Source organism: Amblyomma maculatum, chromosome 1, assembly GCF_055883805.1.
Source record: "Amblyomma maculatum isolate TAMU_Amacu chromosome 1, ASM5588380v1, whole genome shotgun sequence".
NCBI lineage: Eukaryota > Metazoa > Arthropoda > Arachnida > Ixodida > Ixodidae > Amblyomma > Amblyomma maculatum.
The window spans coordinates 38,989,226-39,012,146 of NC_139344.1; the positions used below are offsets into that span (position 1 = coordinate 38,989,226).

At 45.2% G+C, this 22,921-nt stretch overlaps 1 protein-coding gene across 1 annotated transcript in view; it reads left to right on the forward strand.

Annotated features, from left to right (window-relative positions):
* Positions 1-439: 439 nt before the first annotated feature.
* LOC146202159 (G-protein coupled receptor dmsr-1-like) overlaps positions 440-22,921 on the forward strand; it is a 291,558-nt gene continuing 269,076 nt past the window's right edge. The window contains exon 1 of the mRNA XM_084584164.1: positions 440-652. The gene's annotated coding sequence lies outside the window, so the exon portion shown is untranslated. The remainder of the gene's footprint in view (positions 653-22,921) is intronic.

A 22,921-nucleotide genomic window follows, 5' to 3' on the forward strand; every position in this document is an offset into this window, starting at 1 on the left:
TCCGCAGTCCCGCAAAAAAACAAAAAACAAAAAAAAAAACACGTTCTTCATTCACACACCTTGCTTCAGATGCATACCCTGGTAGTAACGTCCAATTTTCTCGTGGCAGGCGCCACATTCTAAATTCAGCAAAAAGCCGTCTCAATTCACTGAGATGGCTGCGGGGAAGAAGCCGGCGCAAGCAGAGGCATTTGCAATCTGCTTTCCCGTTCTTCGTGAAAGCGTATGGCCGCATTGACGACGCATCTCGCGTTGCAAGGCGGTGTTGAAGCCCAGCTGACAGGAGGCTGGACTGGGCGGGACAATAAAAACGAAAAGCGTGACTGTAGAAGCGTTCTCTTTCCCTAGGTGTCTCTGACAGGCGAGCTGTATTCACGCAGATGCATGATCGATGTATTCCCTGGGACTCTAGGCTGTCGCCCACAGACGGCGTCGAGAGAAGGGCACGTCGTCTCTGCGCGCCCGACTCTCAAGCGCTCACTCGCAGCACACTGGACACTCGCCACCAGAGCCGCTCCAGTTACTGTTATCGTCATACGGCTCACTGCGAAAGCGCTTTTAGTGGACCACACCATGGTTCAGCTACCCGGCCGGGCCTCAACGGCGCTGCAGCGAAGCCGCCGTGATGACTAGGTCTCGCCGCGAACGTCAGGTAAGGATAGTTATGCCTGGCCTTAACGCCGCTGCTATTAACCAGACAGCTGACGACGCGTTCTCTCGGCGAAGTTTTGCCATATGTGGAAATCACGAGAAATAATGAATGTCAGCGGCAGGAAAGCATGTAACAGCATGTGTATGCCATAAGAGTCCTGGACTATACATTGCCGGCCGAGACAATAAAGCTACCTGCTATACAGCCGTCATTCGGAACTCTCAGAGCCCAAGTCTGAACGAATAAGCTTCTTCTACGCGAATTAGTGTTCCTGACTTGTCGTAAATTCAATACTTTACAGTTACTTTAGGCAGCTACAAGGTTTGAATGTCTGGAGAGAGAAGCGTGCGATTTTAACACACATTCAGCGATAACGGAAGAAAAACGGAGGTGTTGATGTGTCCCTGTCGGCTTCATTCTTGCCCAGTCCACGTCTTGCAGACTGTGCCTTTCCTAAAATAGCGATTCGTACAATTGTGCCTAGGTTTACAATAGGAGAGGTTGTGTTCTGCAATATAATATTTTTCAGACTATTGCGACCAAAATCTGCACCATACAATTACTTTCACTCAACTGCAGAGCCAGATGCGCCAACTGTCACAAGGTCACAATGTCGCTGATGTACCTGTGCCCAGAAGGGCATTATAGGGTAGCCATCAACGGCAATATCATGCGTCCTCATCGTGCTTGCTCCCAAAGTGAGGCGAAACTTAGTCAAAACTTATCTGATCATTTGTAAAGCCATTCTATAATCCTATAAACTACGATCATCAGATCTTTTTCTGTGTTACTGCATCCTTCATACATGATCTCAGTGGCGTGAATAAATTAAAAATAAAAGAAAATCCTTGACTATAAATAAAACATTTCATCTCCGCTGGCTATGCTACCAACAATAATCTGTCACTAAAACACCGGGCTCCGAAACTTGGCTTTGCAATTCCCGGCTTAGCGAGAACTCAGTAGTCTTCTTTGTATTTAAAACTCGCGTGAAGACTAGCTGGTTACACAGCATCCTTGCCTGGCAGAAACAGGGGCCTTCACTGGTGCAATGTTTGGCTTCCAGTCACACCTCTCTGCCCAAGATATGCTCCTACAACTGAAGGAAGAGGTCGTTGAGCAAATATGTCGGTCTAAATCACCAACCGAAACACATCCCTTGACCTAACAATAGACACTTGAAGAGTCCGTCCTTTCGTCAGCCTTATTCAACCTTGTCATGTGAAAGATTTCCGCCAACTAGATTTGATCCCAGGCGCTAATCATTAGCTGCACGTAGATGACATTACCCCATGGGTCACGCCAGTCTCTGACGGTGTCATTCAAGATGCCCAACAAGCAGAGTTTCTCTCAGCTGCTCCACAGGGAAGACAGAGAGATCCTTTTAATGTGCCGCAAAAGATGAGGCCACCTTCTCCTGGCGCCGGGCGTCTAACTCTGGATAGCACTCGCACTTCAACTTTACCACGCTTACGCACTCTTCTCCGCATTATAAGGAAAGATCACACAGCCACCCACACTACAGACCTTATCAAATAGGGCACAGCAATGTCCTCCGGATGGTTGCAATTTTGACGAACTTACATCAGGGACACAAGGAGGCTGATATATATTTCGGCTTTTTCAGGCGTTCGTCATCAGGTCTCTCACATACTCTACCTGATTTAAAATTGTCAGATCTCTAGAGCTAAACCTTGTTGACTTTTTGATTCGCTAAACTTATGAGCAACCACTCATTCTAACGTTATTTCTATCCACATCCCCCGAGAAGCTTCTAAGCCTATGACTTCATAGCATTGCCAGAGAACTAACGCTTGTACAAACCAACCTTGCAAATCAAATGGAGTGAGTGACTCTCAGCACCACAGTACGTCGCCTGCTGTAAGGCCTTAGATATCTATCCCCTACCTACCGGCCAGTACAAAACCGACAGCACTCCCATCAGTCATCAAGTCATCAAGCTCGCGCACTCTGTCGCTGCAGCACAAGCTCCACAAGAGTAGCAGGAACCGTCGTAAACCGCAGTATGTCACAGTTGCCAGTACCGAACTCTCACTATTCAAGTCTTGTCCGCTATCACTGTCGGAGAAAGTATATATATATGTACCAACACGTAAACGACTTGCTCTTGAACACGTAGCCGTAATGCGACTGCTACTAACTGCTGCATATACAGCCGTGCCTTGTTATTACGACCTTCCCTTACACGGACAACACGGACTGTGGGCAGCTCTTGTATGAACCAGACTTATTTCAGTATATATACGCCTCGTTATTATGGAAGCTCGCAGACCGGACAATGAACAAGAAGAGAAAGCACGGAGCCCATTCGGGACCATGCATTTTGTCGCGTTAATATGGGCAGGCTTGAGCACAAAATTTCTAATGCCCGAACTAGATGCTTCATATTCGGAACTTTGAGTGCAGGACATCGTAGTGATGTAGTAAAAGTTTCAAATGACTGAATGATGGCCCTTTTCGGCATTAGTTTCTTGCTTTACAGTGCAGATCTGCCCATTCTGTGCTCTTTTGTATTTTTGGTATCACGAGTGATGGTGAAAAGAACTCTCAGCAGGCTGCGCCACGTAACAAAAAATAAGCAAATAAAAGCGCCGTTAGAAGCTGTCAGCTGACGGAATGCTGAGGCACGATTCGTGAAATTCGTAGATATCGAGGTTTGTAGGCTTACATGGTTTAACGTTCCAAAGTGATTCAGGCTTTGAGGGACGCCATTGTGGAGAGCTCCGCAAATTTCGACCATCTAACGATCTTTAACGTCCACTGACATCGCACAAAGGGCGCGTTGCCTTTAATTCACCTCCATCGAGAAGCGACGGGGTCGATCCCGCGTCCTTCGGTTCAGCATTGAAGCGCCCAAACCACTGAACCATCTCGGCGGCAGTTCATCGTACGCGAGTTGTCGTAGTAGGAGGTAGGGCATTTAGCCATGATACAGCATGAAGCAACGGATAAATGATCTCTGTAGGTGCGTAAGCTGCACCACACTATGTCAAGCATAATGGAAGCCAGAGTAGCTCCCAGAATTATGGTTAGTTCATTTTCACTTGTTACTGCAATGCACAGAAGCAGACCTTAATTAAAGCGTGCTTTTTTTAATGTTGTTATTGCGATTCATTATTGCGAACGACTCACTATACGGACAGTGATGCCCTCGAGCCAAAATGTTCATTCTAACGAGGCACCACTTTAAACATTTGAGCTTCCTGCACTACAACACCCCACACGCTACCCTAATTTATGCCCGCATCGCAACGAATATCCTTTCTTTCATCACACCACCTGGATGTACCGATATCCCGAAACCAGGGTGTACCTACTCTGATAGACCAGTCCAGGCATACGGAAGCCGCCAGCACTGAAATACCTCCCCCCCCCCCCCCCCCCCTTCTTTCTCCCCGGCCAACCCAAACGTCTTACTGCCGAAACAGTGTATTACAACACCATAATCCATCGAGGGACGGATGAGGTGATCAAAGGCCCTTTTCCAGGTATTGCACCCAAAAAGAGCCCAGTACCTGGCTGGGGGAATCTTGCATCCCGTTAGAAAGCCGGTGGTTAACCGCAGGCACTGGGAATCGACATCCGCAACTGCTGAATGTGACTGGGATATGCGCTGCCACAAGGCCATCATTTCAGTACGAAAGATGACTGCGCTTCCGAAGGGCCGCTTTTCCTAGAACATAATCGCTTTGCTGTGTTCATTAAAAGCCTTTAAAAAATGGCAGGGGCGCTTGAACCTTGTTATATGAGCGATAGCTCTGTTAAGCATGGTTTTTATTAGTTTAGGAAGGTTGTACACGGTTTGATGGTTTGAATTATGGGGACGCTCAAGCTTCCCCTCAAAGAGCAGAAGCGATAGCGTCTTTAACGCAGCCTTTTCATTGCGCGAGTTTTATATATTTTCTGTTTAAGTTGATTTTTGGAGCAATGAAGGCGGAGTATCTCTCTTACTTCTCAGTGGACACCTACATTTAATTAGGTAAAGGTCACACCGCCTTTTCATTGTTGGATATTTTTGTATTTTTGTTTAAGTTGGTTTTTGAGAAAAAGAAAGGGCAGTGTCTGTCTCAGTTTTCTTTGGAAACCAACACTTAATTAGGTCGACGTCATTCGGTCCCAGAGAGACGAAATCTATAGTTGTACCGCAAGTAGTGCAGCTTACGCTCTGAATCTCCTAACCCCATGAGTATTTGCGTCGACATATGTGAAGGGGGGGAGTCTGATTTCTACAGCGATCTTATATGCTCTTTCAAGTTCAGCGTCGTGTCAACTGGATTGATGCTAGCGCGGTTTAGTTGCGTTTAGGCAAGCTATGTGTCTATCTGTGTGTCGCCAAGGCAGTGAATATCCTGTCTGCATCGGCATTCTTTAGCCTCTTTTTTGAAGCGAGAGCTTCACTACACCACCTTTTCAAGCCGTCAGCGTCATCGGGGTTTTCACGTTCAAGTGACCTTGACTGATACTGCGCCTTTCTTTTCTTATATACCAATTTACAACGGAAACGAAGGCTTCACTACGCTAGGCATAGCAGGTCTTTGTGTGACACCCAATTTGCCCTTCAAGTGACTTTGACCTAATTAAGTACGAGTGTCCACGATTTCCTGCTCTTCACCCAAATGTATACTGCGCCTTCCTCTCCCCACAACCAAACCTAAACGGAAAGGTAGCTCTGGGTTGTGCGATGTGCGCGCACGTTAAAGGCCCAGAGGTGACCAAATTACTCCATATCCTTCTACTACGGGACCTCTTTCTCTCCGTTTCCACTCCCATCTTCCTCCTCTCAAGTCTTGCAGATACCGAGCCTTTGCTTTCTTATAAGCCAATGTAGGATTGCAAGAAAAAATATGAAAACATTATCTTGACCTGGTGTAGGTGTCCACAATTCCGCGGAGTCTACTCAAAAGCATCAGACTCCTTCCTTTCCCTAACACTTAATTTTAGAAAATAATAATGAAAAAACTACGAATTAAAAAGCGCATGTTAAAGGGGCTATCGCTGCAACACTCACAACTTTCCCTCTATCACGAGGTTCAAGCCATGCTTAAACCCCCGCATTTTTGTATTAGTTATCCTAAGAATCGTTCCTTATATTTGGTTCGTCGTGTTTGTCAATATTTTGAGCCTGTGGCCTCTTTTCCGATACTTTTGAGACCACAATCCTTAGATCCAGAGTTTATCTGTTTCCCTCAGTGGCGGTTCATCCGTTATTAGCGTCCTATTTTCAGGTTTGAATCTTCACGAATGTGTTGAATAAAGAAATCCGCGATACATTCTACCACCTCCTGTAAGCTTTATTTTTCTCTGGTGGACCCTTATATGGTCCACATCACTGTATCCTCCTCCTATAGTGCGTGATTTAAGTCCGGAATGTTGCCTAGTTTTTCTGCAAGAAATTACTGACGAACATTAATGGTGATATGATTTAGCCGTGCGGTGCTCCCTTCTTTGGTGTTCAATTCCTTTCAGGCAGGACGTGCGGACACCTACATTACCTGTTCTACTCTTGAAGAAGGTTTTTATATCTATATAGTTCAGTGTTATTTTCCCGCAATATTGATAGCTCTTCGAGCATCGCCTGATATTGCCGAAAGCTCCCTTCAAGTCTATGGCCAGGACCACGCTCCAGCTGCGGCTTTTGATTCGGCTCCAAATTTTTTGTCTAATAGGACAGTTTAACAAAACTTGAAGATGGGCTAGATGGTGCATTGCAACTTTACTAAAGATAAATCGCACAGGAAGACACACTCAAGAGACGAAGACACAAGACACGCGCTAACTATCATCTGATTTATTTTCAGCAATAGCAGCCAATATATGCTGAAAACGAGACATGCGCAGTACATATCAATAAGAGAAAGACAGAGTCAAAACAATGAATATTACAAAACACAATCACGAAAACTGATCTCTGCCTTCCAGAGCCGCACCGACGTATAGCTGAAACACCTATCTCCCCTTTTAACGATATGAAACGCCTCCAAAAGTTCACGCGCTGTATTATCGCGCGGCCTCAGCCCAGAATCTTAATGTCACCCAGTCGCGGCTCGCACGCAGTGCAGTTCGCGCAATGTGCTGCAAAATTTGTCCCTCCAGTACTTGAAGCCCGCAAATGATCCCCTGTCCGATCATTAATGCAGCGCCCGGTCTGGCCTATGTAAGCCTTCCCACAGGTCAACGGGATCTCATACACGACCCCCATGCAGCAGTTGACAAACCGCTTAGCATGTTTCTTCTTACAACCGCTCGGTTTTCCAACACGCGAAATGCGTGAGCACAGCTCCGCCATCTTCTTCGGAGCGGAGATCACCACCGGCAAGCCATGTCTGCTCGCCATTTTCTTCACATGGTGGGCAACCTTATGCATATACGGTGGTACCCAACAGGTTTAGCCGCATTTCCCTCCGGAGTAAACTTTTTCCCAGACATGGCTCGCAACCGGTGTATTTGTCTACTAAACCTCGACTTGTTTTGACTCTGTCTTTATGTTATTGGTATGTACTGCGAATGGGGGGGTCTCCTTTTCAGCATATATTTGCTGTTATTTCTGCAAATAAATCAGATGAGAATTAGCGCTTGTCATGTGTCTTCTCTTGAGTGTGTCTTCCTGTGCGCTTTATCTTTAGTCAAGGTCTAATAGGACCCCGAGCGTTGATAGGTTTGTGATAAAGGCAAGCATAATAATGAATCTGTAATGAATACTCTGTAACAAGTTGCACAACCTGCTGTTAAGGTTGTTGTTTTTTTTCAGACTTTTCCTAAGCATGAGGCCAGTGATGTGAGTTCTGGCTCTCTAGAATAGGGCTCTACCCTGGTTTGAATATTCTGTTTCGGCTTGCTTAGCCTGCGGGTCTACGTTGGGTTCCTGGTGCTTATTCATGATTTTTGTGATGTTAATTTAGCGTATGGCTCTGAGACTCCTGGTAATCGCGTTGATAGTTTGGCCTTCACCCGGCGCCGTATTTCTTGCGATTGATCCAGCCGCCGCATAGACCTGTTCGTACGGTATGGGACCAAGCGTCGAATTTATCGGTTTTGTTCCCAATGGTACTCCTTCACACAAGGGATGACATGGTTCGCTGCTATGTAGTACCTATTCCAGAGATTTTTTTATAATCCTTCTTCGGTTTCTTCGAATCTGCGGGTCGCTACTTTCAATGTTTTCCCGCATTCTCTTTTGGAGTTTGCCGGGTTCGTGAAGAACCTCGAAGGCCCATGTTTTTGCGCTAATTTTCCGTTCACTGACTGAAGCATTGGGGCTGAGGCATTGGGGCTGAGTGGTGCATTACATACCTATGGGGCTGAAACATGGAGGTTACCGAAAAGAGCTATACTTAAGTTGAGGAGAACGCAGGAGGCCATGGAACGCAAAATGGCCGGTGTAATGTTAAGAGGTAGGAAGCGTGCACAGTGGGTCAGAGAAATAACTGAAGTTACCAACATTCTAGTCGAAATAAAGAACAAGAAATGGGCATGGGCAGGACATGTAGTTCGAAGACAGGATAACCGATGGTCTCTAAGAGTAGCCAATTGAATTCCAAGAGAAGATAAGCATATCAGGGGGCGGCAGAAAATTAGGTGGGTGGATAAGGTTAAGAAATTCGTAGGGGTCGAGTGAATGCAGCCAGCACAGGATCGGCTGTTAATTGGAGGAAAATTGGCGAGGCCTTCGCCCTGCAGTGCTGATGATGAGGGATGCATTTGCCCCCAATTTTCGCTGAGGTGTTATGCGGCGTACTTGTGAATTTCCTCATTTATAGTTTACTAATCGTGAGAGATTCTAGGTTTTCTATTCAGTTTTTCAAGGACCATCTGTTTGCGAAACTCCATCGGATTTTCTATAATTGTTGAAGGTGTTTATCAAGCTCCAGGAACTCTCCAGGATATCATTTATGGTATCTTTGTAATATTTGTGTACTGCGCTGTACATTCCGCTATGTCCTCGATCTGTCCGTCTCCAGGTAGGGCACGCAAAGCATCACAGTTTGTAAATTCGTCCCGCCTGCGTTTCGTTCCGTACTTCGGTAAGTCTTGCGCAGTTTATGTGAAGTATAGTGCTCACTATCGAAATTCAAGCGCGTATTTGTCCAAATGTAATCAGCAACTGCTTTGTCAGGTTCAAGTCTGGACAAGTGCCCATGAATACGTTGTTTCCTGTTCGCATTGGGTAGCTGCCATGGGCGGCGAGTTCCATTTATTTCAGGTGTATTACCTATATATATATATATATATATATATATATATATATATATATATATATATATATATATATATATATATATATATATATATATATATATATATATATATATATGATTCTTCGCTATCTGAGAATCTTGATCGTATACACACGCCCGTTGAAGTCTGGTATTATGATTGCATGTGTTTTTTTTATATATAATACTTTTAATCAGGCTTTGAAGTCCGTTTTATGGCCACTGGATAGGCTCTATACATTAATGATAAAGGTACTACGTCCGTCTTCTTTTTATTGGGAATAATTTCGAACAGTACGTGTTCTATCTCGTCCTGTTCTGTCTCACGCTGTGCTATTACAATTTGCTTGCTGCCAAGCACAGCGAATTCCTTGAATTTTTCGTAAACGACCGAATCGCTGCGAATTACATTTGTCTTAAGATTTGTCTCCTGTAGGGAGATTACGTCTGATATGTCTGCCAGGTTGTTAGCGCGTATTTTGAAGTCGGTTTCCCCCCCCCCCCCCCCCATGCATTCGCGGCAATTCCATTACCAAACCCTAAGTTATTGTCTTGATTAAGTTGTTCTGGACGTTACCATCATGACTAACTAGTGATTCCCCGTCGCTGAAGTCTGTGTTGCGTTGGCAGGCTCGACTCCTTCGGTTTTTGTCTTTGAGTCAGAGTGCTTGCAACGTCTCTACACGGGCTACTAGCTAGCCCTGTCTATTGAATTCTTCCAAAATTTTCTTCATTTGTTGTTGCCTCTGCTGCATTGCATGACTTAGTCTCTTAGACTCTCTAGTGGTGCCTTAGGCGGGTTGTTTGTCGCACGTATCGGTTCGGGCATTAGTTGTGTCACGGATGATGCAGCCCACTGCGTTCGCTTTGTCTCGTGTTTGCCTCTTTCTTTTTCCTAGAGCCTCAGTTTTCGTTTTCATTTTTTTTTTTTGTGGTTGTTAGTTTAGCCCCAAAGTTACAGTCTTTGACTTAATTCCACCAGTCGAGCGTTACGAGGCGCAATTTCTGCCCAGTTCTCCTGTTTCTGCTGCAGCTGTTTCTGTACTTGTGTTGATTTCTTCTTCCGGGGAGTCGGCGTCGCTTTCTTCCAGGCCTGCTACAATGGTGCTTTGTTCCGCTTGGCCGAGTTCGCTCGCGACCGACCTGGACTTGGTGCCGGGATTGGTGCCCGATCCCACTTTCTCCGAGCTGAACCACCTCGGCTGCCTGTTAGCCACGCCTCAGGCTTATTTGTTGTAGATCCTGCTTCTCCGCGGCCCCGGAATGTTCTTTAACTTCGTGCAATTTTTTTCGCCTGTAAGGGCATTTTTCTTCACACCCCTCGCATGTCGTCTTGCACGCGTCTCCTCTTCCTTGGGGTCGACCTCACTACACTTTAGTTCCGGCGTCAGGCAAACGTCAGTTCTATGTATCTGTTGGTCACACAGTTGGGATATTCGTCTCGGTGATCTGTAGGAGAATACGCGGTATTTTTCTCTCCCGTAGAGTATGATTAGGCTTAGAAGCTGGAGCCCCTCGAAGGCAAACATGGCTGTCTTCGAGCTACCCAGAATTCTAGCATGGACGGCTCGAACCCTTGCGTATATCTTTTCTATGTCTTAGCAGACCCTCGGCCGAGGATCCTCTTTACAGCTCTTCGGATCATATTCCCCACAGTTTTTCCTAGCTAGGGTTACTGTCTCAAAAATCGTACGGGGTCGTCCAAGTGCTCGCCGGGCATGCTCACCGTGACAGCATTCGAGCCGTATCCTGCCATAATCCTGAGGTAGCAAATTTCCTGCAGTCTGCCCTCGTTGGCAATTATCCTCTTAAAGTCGGCATGTTTAAAAATGCCTTCGTCGAACCTTTCGAAAAGCCCACTTATGACCTAATCTTGCACTTACCCTTCCAGCGGCGAGAGCCACCGAATAGCTTTTGCACCTGAAAATGGACCGGCGCCGTAAACGGGGACAAGTTACAGTTCCGGGATATTCAATACGCAGAATTTACTAGCGTTAAAATTTCTTATCAATAAATTAGCGAAACCCCCAAGTTGCCACCATGACGCATCCCATACATTTCCTCGTGACTGAGGATGTTCCTGGTAGGGGTGAATTGATCATCGAATTATCGTAACTTACTTTACAGTTTCACTTCTCATTCGGCTAGCTTCATTTTTCAGTGCATTCTGGAAGATGATATGCCACATACGCAAAAAAAAAAACACTCAATAAAAGCAACAATGGCTCGATCATCATAGCGTGCTCGGCGGTGCAAAGATCCGAGAATCCGACCATCATGCCGCTTCCACTTCTTCTCCCACCACCCCTCCCCAGCCCCGCCCCTCTGAAAGAAAGAAAGAAGAAAAGCAATTTTGTTCGTTTAAATGAAAGTCTCTCGGTAAACGAAAGTTTTTCGCGCCAAAGAAGAGCAGATTCAGCAGTAGAGTTTTCGATCACTTCATGTGCGCGAGCATATCCCATTACGCGGAGCTCGATGATTTTGTACATGATTTACGAAACAAATGTCTATATTACAAAAAGCTAATTTGCAAAACATAAAGCCACTGTCTTCTTTTTTTTTTTCAGATCCATTGTCTCAATATATGCTTATAGGTTATCTTTCTCTCTCTAATAGGCAACCTCTTGATGAGGTTGACTGTGCGCCATATAACCGTGCCTAAAACTTCATCAGTCAAGAAATTAGTAAAGCGTTTAATCGCCCATCCTCTCACTAACTTATCCACGTGGACTTAGGAAGACTATAGCTGACACGTGCCTTCATCCGTCGGGTACGTGAGAAGTCTCGGAACGCGACAGTGCTCATTTGTCGAGAAAAAAAAAAGGAAGAAAGAAAGGCCAGCAAGGTAATGCAGGGCGGAAAGCCTGGCGCAATATACGCGCGACTGAAAAAAGGCTATCGCAAATTTCATGCGTTCGCGCACGGATTATTTAAAACCTATTTTAGGTCACGAAAAAGAAATTTGCCAACGAAGAAATTAAATTTAAAAAAATGACTACTTTCTAATGAGGACATTCATTAATTAAAACACCGCCACTTCTCTCTTCCCTTTCGTGATCTTCCTAGGACGTGGTATGCGGCGGTCCACGTGAAATTCGCACAAGGCGAGCTGCGAGGTGTCGTATAATCTCGGTTGAAAATTAATTGTTCTTAGTCCTCAGCTTCGTTGCTGAAATTGAGCCTTGTCTTCATTAGAGCACAGATGACTCCTTCGACCTTGTAAAAGGTTGAGGTAATTACACCGTTTTCCTCATCACGCCAGTCTAATCCTAAAACCGACATTTAAAAAAGGACGATACGACGAGAGTACTTTGTAGTGCTGAAGTATATGCGGGCTTCTGTGCTGTCCTGAGGCAAACCTGTTGAGACACCGTAATGAGAGCTCTTGCCTCACAGCGAACCTTTGATATATATATATATATATATATATATATATATATATATATATATATATATATATATTGCTGGTATATATATTCGCTGGTTTCCTTAACCAAATCTAATCTATAAGTGAAGGCTCAATATATATATATATATATATATATATATATATATATATATATATATATATATATATATATATATATATATATATATATATATATATATATATATATATATATATATATATATATATATATATATATATATATATATATATATATATATATTGAGCCTTCACTTATAGATTAGGTTTGGTTAAGGAAACCAGCGAAGTCTCTGAAAGAAAAAGTACGCTAATGGCGGTCACGACATCTCTGCCACCTGGGCCTAAATTTAAAGTGGGTCTTCGACTTGTGAACAACGAGCTCATGGCTCCTCAGAAATGTACCCCTTTCGATATAAAAGGCCAAACATGCAACTTCAGCCAAATGTCCGGCGCCGCTTCCAGTATACCGTCCTGAGCGCTAAGGAAGGGACCAGTCGGTCTAATCTTTAAGCAGAACGGACACAAAAGAGAAAAGCGCGTTTACCAATTTTCAGGGGAAAAAAATCTTCAAGTAACAAATGAAGACGGTGTCAACAGAGCAGGCCACGTTTCATCTTGTTTTTTCTTTCCCCCTTTCTTTTTTCCTAAGTTGAATAATTGTTAGTTGGTTCAGCTGCGTCTATCGCTGTGTTCTACCGCCCGAACGAAAGGAATAGAACCTAATAGTGGCGTAATTGCCCTGACTTTCTCTGTCATCAGCACCAATCCAAAATGTGGGCAGAAAAACGTTATCGCTAAATGCTAGAACAGCAACATCTGAACAAGGAGCGCGCAGGGAGTTTATTAAGCACTTCCACGCAGCATTTTCCCACTACCATAGTGAAAATGAAATTAACTATCGCAGACTATATCAGCCTCACGTAGAATCACTGTTGTTGTGCCTGTCCCATTTCAGCTGTCTTTTTTCGAGTTGCACCCGACACTGGCAGCGCCTGTTATATCAAATTCGAATCTGCCCACTTAATGCAGAGTGTACTGGCAGGTACATCCAGGATAACCATGCGTGACCTACCTTTGTAAGATTTTAAATTTGCAAGGCTTACTGCGCTTCACACTATTGGTTAACCTTCATAGAATCAGCCGAGTCACTCTTCAGCAATCCATCACTTTTATTCCCATTTTGATATTGGACACAGCCGACAACCGCTGTAGGCTGGCAGTGCTAATAATAATCCGTAAATGAAACTAAATACTGAGAAAGGAATAAAAAGTTGTTTCACATTATTAAAGTTTCCTGCTAGGCCATTCAATATTTAGTTTTTCTTTTTGTTTTTTTTTTTTCCTTTTTTTTTTTTAGGCAACGTTGCAGAAACGAGGTTGTAAGGGAAGAAACGGCGCTATCCCGCATCTCTGAAAGCATTTTTTTAAATGCTTGTTTAAAAATATCCGACCGCGAACAAAAAGTTCTATGGACACATTTTCGGTCTAGACGGGAGGGCCAACGTGCCGCTGTCGTTGCTTTTATCAATAAAGATCAAAGGTGCATGCGTGCGCCTCAGGGCACGTGGCTATTAGCTTTGCTATTAGCATATTAATGTTTGCTAATAACAGTAACCATTCAGTTTGTTGTAGCTTAGTGGAAATGGCTCTAGTCTGCTGCTTTAAAGCAATTGAACATCCAATGCGTTTTATGGAATGAAGTCTCCGTACAGTGTATTTTAAGGTTCCCGACTCAGGTTCCGGCACACCTCTCATTATTCATCTGTGCCAGCTTTCTTCACAGGGAAGTACTTTTGCGTCCGAGACAGTACTGAGCTTTGTCACTCCAAATAAAGTGGCCGTGGTATAATTCCTTCTGATAATAGCGACATTTCAAAGCCCCAATTCATTACTGTGATAACCAATACGATAAAGTGAAATTTGCGTTCTGTACACTTCATTACGCGTCCATATAATATGATCGAAAAGAACAGAGCCTATGGGAGTGTAATAGCCAAACTTGACTGCTTCACCGAATCGCGGCAGTTATTAAAAATTTTGAGTCCTCACACACTCCAATTAGTTAAACTCCGCACGATAGACAAATTGAGCAGTCTTGTGAAGAGCATAAAGCCCCTTCGCGAAAACATCATCATGCATGTGTAATGCTGCCTCGCAGTATACGCCCAAAAAATACAGCATCATCGGCTGCCGTCGCTTTCTGTAAATAATTTTTAGTACTTCGATGCCGTTTTACTCAAATAGCTCATCCAGACGGGTGAAGACGAATTTAACAAACTTGTTGCACGTTAGACGTAGAAATGCTGCATGTTATGCGGCGCTGCTGAACAATTATAACGAGCGAAACGATATACGAGTCAAGAAGCTCCTATGGGAATAGAAAAAAAAAAAAAAAAAAAAACACACACAGTGAACATCTCCACTTATTTAGTCTAAAATAATGACGCAGATTGCTTCAAAAACGGGTAGCACTGCGCAAAATACAACAAGATAGCGTGCGCACCATCGGCAGAGGCATGCAGGTATAGCGCGCGTGAAAATCATAGCCGTCTTTTTTGCCAGGTAGTTCATGTTGGATGTGAAAAACGAGCTCACGTTCTTGTGGCGGAAGATGGGGGCGATCTTTGGTGGACATTATAAATATGAGTCCAGATCGTTTGTTGGAAATCTTGGGAATTTTCCTTCTTCCTATAGCGCTTTCTAAGACCGGAACCTTGGTAATTCATAAATGAATTTGCGTCCGCACATTCTTCCTCAGCCGGGCAGGAAGCGCGAGACTAGGTGGACAAGAGGATCCTGGCAGTTAGCTCGTATTTTCTGTTTGCTGACGACAGAAACTTGCACAGAATTCAGCTAGAGCGGAAAAGTATATCTCTCTCGCCTCCCGCTGTTGCGGTATGATCTAGTGCCGGCCGGCGCGCCACGATAGATAAAAAAAAAAAAAAAAAAAAAAAAAAAAAACCAGTGCAACCGACAACAGCAAAGTGAAGCTCTCTAGCAGTATCGAAGGGAATCATAAAATGACTGCCTTCTGCGAATCGGGTTCCCTCAATGTACTTGCCTAGGCGCGAATATGCTGAGACACAGTGGCATCCGTCATGTGAAGCGGCTAGTGCATGACATCGTACTGGAGGACAGTGCACATCTATAAAGAGAAGCGGGGGCGCAATGATGAAGGCGGGACGGAGGTTCTGCTTATCTAGAACGCGAAGCGGTAGCGAGAGAGTGGCGAAAACTCCAAAGAAAAAGGACATAAGTCTGAATTCAAGAGACAACACTAGCTCATTCAGTGGCCGTAATCCATAAGGAGCAACTATCCATTATCTCTTTCATCTGGTGTGGCGTTAGCATAATGGCAGTATCTGACGAAAGCAGCCAGCGGCCAGGCACAGGACTGAAGAGGTAGCGAATCTCGCCGTCGATGACAGCCATCACCACTCGCAGCGCTCACTGGCTAATCACTGGCACCTTCTTGCAGCTGATGATGAGGCGTGGTCTTCAATCTTCCAGCGCTCCGGTCGTTTACCACACAGTACGCTTGAAACCCGCGCTTTCTTCACCAAACGGTCACTAATGCCAGACGACCTATTTGATCCGAAATGGGAAATGATAATCAGCTCTCGATAGAATACGACCCACGATGTCCGTGCGACCAACTGAAAACGTATTGCCAATGCGGAAGGAGCCAATCGCCACTAAGTGTGGACGGGGTTCGCACACTCTCAAAGAAAGTTAGCCTAAGTGTCGCCAGTGCATTAGATAAAAAGGCGAGGAATACTGGCAGCTTTTAGTTTTGAAGCTATTCCGTCACTATTACTACTCTGCCCGGATCTCACCCGACGTACTGGTTGTGCAGCAAGGCGCTCGAGAAAACGGAGGGAGTACCGGCAGAAGGAACAAAAATAGCTGGCAAATGTATAACCGGTCTCAAAATTCGGTGCTGTTGTTATTCATATTGCTCACTGCTGGCACCTCCTCTCGGCAACAAGAAACACCGCAATGAATTGTGCGTGCGTGCGTGTGCGTGCGTGTGCGTGCGTGTGCGTGCGTGCGTGACCAGCTTCAGCAGCGAGGCCTATAGACACCTAAGTCAGCACAAAGAGGATCCAAGTGCGAGCTAGTATGTTTGACTTAGCGTAAAGAAACGACACATTCGCTCTCTAGCAACTGTTTGATCGAGTTGCTATTAGGCGCCTGAGCCGCCTATGTTCATCGTCGGGACTCCACACTGTTACCCTCTTTCTATAATGCCAGAGTTACCTGTGTAAAACGGGCGGATTGTGTTGCTTGCTGAAGCACTGGCACAGGAATAGGGCCGATTCTATTCTGTCGCCCAATTTAAGCATAGTTCCATTCAGTGCGCCGAAATCAACGTATAGTGAGCGTATCGCGGTAGCTGCTGCAGAGCAGAAAGCGTGGGAGAGTTTTTTTTTTTTTTCTTTTTTTGCCATGATTTCGTGCTAGCGCCCGCGTGTCAGTGGCAAGAAGTATAAACTCTCCTTTCAGGTGTTCCTGAGAACGCCGAGTGCTGTTCCGTAGCGCCGACCGGACGGAACGTCGGTACTTACGGCAGCTTATAACGTCGCAAAGTTGTACGCAGCTTAACAGCGCAACTATTCTAAATAATTTTCACGCCATGTAGTTTATCGTTCGGTTTGCATTAGAAACAGGCACTGACCAGAAAATGTCTTGCATAACAAAAACGACAGCGTTAACAAAGAGGAGTCCCGATATTGTCCATCGGCGTTATGCGTCGCTGTCGAAAGCACCTAATTGTTCACCCCTCACGAATACATATGCACCGCGTCTGTATTCTGTTCGATGAGAACTCTGGCAATTTGTACTCATACTTTTCCCTGAAGTTCAGCAGATTAGTGAGAGGAGGAGAAGGAAGGTGAGGAGGAAAGGCAGGGAGGTTAACCGGTAAAAAAAAAAAACGGTTTTTTCTTCCAGGCACTGTTCCACTTTATGAAAAGCACAGGATTGATCGAAAGGCTATGATTTTGCTGTTATGTTACGTGATACGACTGTGACGTGATGTGATGTGACTGTACTGACTTCACCCATCTCTCTCTTACCCACTTTTATATCCATTCACCCCTTCCCCCCAATGTATAGTAGCGAGAACTGCCAAAGAAAACTAACGAGGTGAGGTTTTTACAGTAGTGTCGAGGCAAGTGCGGAAAATTGCAAGGGACCGTAATAAATGCATTGATAGGAATAGACTAATCTTCCGTTCTGAAGCAAAACATTTCGCTTCTGAATTTAACCCTGCGTTCACAAAGGGCAATTAAGACTACCGTACAAAACCAGTGGAGTGCATCTTAGGCGAGGAATTGAAAATCGAAAAAAAAAAAACATTGCAAGCCTCCCGAGGAGTGCTCGACAGAAAAATTGCTAGTGATAGTGCAGTTTGACATTATGCGAAAAAAAAAAAAAACAAATTGCGTTCAAAAACGATTTCTCAAAATTCCTGCATAAGGTCTGGGTATGGATGTATGGAGGGGCAATGGCTCGATAGTCAACGCGGTCTACGAGCTTGAGAAGCCACAATAGAGGGCTCCCGGGTTCATTTATTCTTCCTGGGGTTCATTGACGCATTGATATATCATCGTACCGAAAACTGCAAATTTTAATATAGGCCCGGACAAAATGCGGCTGCTGCCGCCGGGACGCGATCCCGCGACGCTGGTCTACGCAGCCGAATGCCAATGTTACTGAGCCACCGCAGCCGGTAAGCTGGCTACGTGGGCTTCTCTGGAGGAAGCGTTAGGATAAAATTGATTGCATTCACTTTTTTCCGGCGCGCGGAACGTTGGACAGCGCGGTCGTGTCCTAAGTCAAAATGCTAGCGATTGACACCGATTAATATCTTTCCTCTTCACCAGGTTGCCGAGAGGTGGCGTCATTTCTTCATCAAAATAAGGGGAGTGATAGCTCACACAAATAATGAGAGAGGGGGGGGGGGGGGGGCGACGGGGGAGGTGGTTGCTAGCAATGAAACTAGCTTCCCGCATGCGCTCGTCTCAACCCTCAATGAAAATCAGGAGAAACGTAGCATATACGCAGCTCTTCCCAAGCGGGCAGCTTTATATACTCTCAAAAAACGCGAACCACCAGATATTATCGCAGAATGGAGTGCACTGCATTCGTTTACACGATGTCGAGCTCTCAAAGATAACGTAAATGCAGCCTCGGAACGCGATACTCGGCTACTCGGCTTACCCCGCGGCGCTGTCATCTTAATGAAGCCCGAACCTTATCCTTTCGCTGCATTCTTCAGGACTTTTGTTCTATCTGCATATAGTGGTTCCCCCCCCCCCCCCCCCCCTTTATTTCTCTCTCTCTATTTTTTTTTTTTTTTGAGAATTTATGGCAGTCATTCCAGTTCGTTCTATTGAACTGAGCTTAAGTATTTTCTTTTCACCTCTCCTACCAGAACCCTCTTCGTAAAGCGCACCACATTTCTCGTTTTCCATCTGCTTATAGCACTTTGGCGGAGCATTTTTTGCTCGCGGAACGCGGCTTTGGCCACTACATTTATTCTGATTATATGAGGATTCGCGCGCCTCAAATTTCAGCGCAGTCATCCTGCAACCTGACTGATTTGATTTTTTCTGCTCTAAGCTCACTAAAACTCAGTCGTTGAATGCATATGCGCAGGGCACATCTGCCGTGCGAGAAATTGAAGTCAGGCTGATTGCACTGAGCAAATGTACTGCAGGCTTCACTTTTGCGTGTGTGTTTTTTTTATATATATACGCATGTTTATAACAGCTATCCGAAAGACGTTGGTGTAGCGCTGATACTTTAAGTGCAGTTGTTCCCAAATGAAGAAAATAAAAAAGCGCTCAAATAAAGGAGGAAGAGAAGGGTAGATTTGTGCGTACAACTGGCCACGTTGAACACTGAATGGAGATATTTAAATTTTTTCCACGTAGCGACGTGTGTCGCGAAACACGAAGTTCCACCGGGTAGTGATGCTAGAAACTCACGACGGTATGTTTGTCAACAGCTTGTGATTTTGTCATATAACTTGTTCTCCGCGACCTGCAGACCCAGCGTGAGCAACAAGCTCGCTTTTCTAAGGATGGAAAAACAAAAGCGAAGCTATTGAAGAAAGGGGGAGGAAGAGGAGGGGGGGCGAAATTTTGCGGCCAGAGGACCGGTCACCCCTTACGACTGCCACAAATTTACGTTCGCCCTTATATGACAAAAAAAAAAAAAAACGTCAACAAAGAGTTTATTTTGGACCGCGATAGTACACGCCGTTCCTCGGGGTGCTCTGATAAGAAAGCTGAAGAGCCGTGATAAGAAAGCAGGCAATGTGGCTGTAACAGTGGCTGTAACGAAATTCCCTCATTTGTGTACACGGTGATGATCGCATAGAAGTCATATGACCAAGAACGGCTGATCACAGAGCCCCCATAGGTTTCTGCTGGGTTTCTGTAGGGTTATAACGCCATTACAATGCCAACGTCGGCAAAACATTATATGATGTCCTTCGGCGAAGGAAAACAATCGAGTTGAAAGGGACAAAAAAGCAAGTAGCCAATTACTAGAATTGAACCTCCGACCCTTCGGTCCCGAGCCGGCAAAGCTGCCCCTACGCGTCCCCTCAATTTTTTTTTTTTTTTTTGCAGAGGCATCTTTATTTACTATAATATGTACAAAGCAGGGTAAAAAATAGAGAATAGGATGCAAAAATTGCAAGACACCTAATTGTGCTTCAGGAAGAACGAGACTATTAATACATGCCTAACCCTCAGGAGGTGATGAATGATCAGACAGACTCCATGCTTGGACAGCAATGGCGCAAGGGAAAGGGAGGTATCACAGAAAGCAAATTGGGTTGCATTCGCTGACAGCTGTGAACGGTTGGCCTTATAGTTGGAAAAGAGGCGAATACGGGAAAGTCGGAACGGTAGATCAAGGTTTACAATCTAGGAAATCCCTACATGAAACACTGTTAAGGGCAGGTTAATATCTCGATGACAGGAGAGAAAATCTGAGGCCGATCGTAGGGAACGGGATGAGAGACGGATGGTATCTGGTGAGTACCTTTGTTGGCAATGACAAAAGAGAAGTGTGCGAATAGTCTGCTGCTCGCCAGGGTCGGGCTCTTTTCTCAGCACGTGTTTAAAGGATGAGTTTGGTGCGTCTTAAATTCAACTGATTCGTTTCGACCGTGAGCCAGCCCAACTTTCAGTTGCGAGCCCGAGTCCAGGGTGTGATGCGTGCACACTTTTCCCTCAGCTTTGTTTACAAAGCGCCGCCAGGCTCGTTTGGGAGTGCACCAACACTCTATCAGATCGGTCCGCGCCTTCCAGAGGGAGAGCAACTTTCGTTAAGAAGGGATAAGCGGAGACCTTTTTAAAAGTACTTTGCCTCACTGCGTGAAAATGGCTTGCATAAACACGAGCACCTCGGACTGTAATGGCAAACGGATGTAGCTGCAACGTCACAAGGTCACAAGGCGCGAAAATTCAAAACTGAAGAACATCCCGAAGTATACGATTGGCCCGGTCCGACCGCCGAAATTTGGAGGTATACACAAAAGTTTTAAACAAGGTACGTGTTATCGTGTTCCCTCTTAAGAAGTCGAAAAGTATCTCCATATTTTTTAGCATAGTAGACACAACTGATAAGCTTTCAGTCACAAAGCAGACTACAAGAAATCAATTCCCAACAGAACTTGCTCTTTCCTGCAAACGAAGTGATCATCCGAAACTCACGTCTAACACCTTCCGCACAGGCGTTGAAGGACATTTTTATGCATACTTCACACCCAATGGCAGCTGTGCACTAAGGTGAATACAATGTCGCACATTGACGCTTTCCTACGTAGCGACATTTCTTCTCGTGATGTGCGCTGCTTGTCTCGAACCACATAGCCTTTGCGAGAGCAACTTCTCTAAACTCTACGATTGGAAATGTGAAAGGGAAAAAACAAGCTGGCAACCGTAGCCGGCGAGAAAGTAGCACTATCATAAAAAGTAACCAAGCACTTGCTGTCCATGCTCATAAAAGGCGAGCAGCCGCAGACAAAGAAGTAGCAAGATGAAAGACGTACACCGGCCGGCCGAGGCAGGCAGGTAGCGGAGGAAAAACTAACATTCCTCGGTCAAGGTATATGGCACATGAGGCGCTGGCCATGGCTTTTACGCCACACGAACATAGTTATTTCTTCACAAAAGAAAGCAATGTATGTTTCAACAAAGTATGCGCAACCAAAACGGTTTTAGAACCAGTAACTACACCGGTGTCTTGTAGTGGCAGAAATCGTAAATGTGGAACCAACTATTCTTCGCCTAATTGTGCCTGTCGTGACTATCAAACCTGGCACTTATGTTCCACTCCTCAATTTCATGTTGGTGGCACTTGGTTCTAGACCACTGTCGAATCCAGCCAGTACAACCCCTGTAACTTGATCTTGTCGCAGTTGCTGCATCGGCATGCAGTTATCAAACATTGCCATTTGATAGCTGCGCCAATACGCAGTAAATCAATGGTCCTTGGACTTTTCTTGCGCCAGTGCGTCCTCCGCAGGAAGCCAGGCAGTCCAGGAGTGCTCACTGGCTAGGTGAAATCATCGCTTTCGAAGGGACGCGTGCATATCTCCGAATAACACTTCGCTCTTCTTTCTCTATGAGATAACGGTAAAATGTACTGTGAATTAAATAGCCTCTGACTAACACGGGCTAGATTCCAGATACGTATACGACTTTCTTCAGATAATTTAAGCGTATGCGCTAAATATCCTGTTAGCCACCGCCGAAAGAGTTGCAGCGATATCGTGGGCATGTGTCTCACATATTTGGCGACTGTTGGCGCGACGCCAGGCCACGGCAACGGTGCTGTTTTGACGGAGCGAGCTGTATACCCATCGCGTAAAATTAACCAGGGTTTAGCTCCCCTTAAACCGATTATGACGTGCAAAATCGCTGTTTGGCATGACTTGGAATGGTTTTGCCTGGCGGTTTGGCACAGCGAAACTGGCGCACAGTTTGTCAAGCAGTTGAAATCTATATTTGGCTGGTTTGGTTTTCAGGAAAACGAAAGGTGGGGAAAAGGAATGTCGGTGGAGACCTACATTACAGTTAACGGTGTACAACTGGAGGTACGTATGTCGTTGATTCGAGCCCTGTCGCAAACTAGCCTAGCATTTGACAAGAAGACGGACGCAAAACGAGAAGCGAAATCGTATGACAGCAACCCCGAATGCTGCACAAACAACGTTCCGCCACAATTTTGATGCTAAATCACGTCCGTATCTTCTCCGACACATGTCTCTCAATTTCGTGGTTACGGCCACAGCTACGCCTTTCTGACTTAACGAGCTGCATACGTTACCGCGTAAGACCGCAATGCATCTCAGTTCTACGCGTTCGGTTATATAATATGTGGACCGTGATGTAGGCAGCAGCCTGCACTGAGATGAAGAAGTCGTAACGCTGTAAATATTTAGCTTTCTTTTTCTTCAACGCGAAAACATTTTTTCGCTCATGAGTAGCACGGGCAGAAATTGTGGACGGAGCGCGTCCACACGAACTGCGTGTAGCGAACAAATTTTGATACCTCTATAGCATTCACGAAAACTGTCGA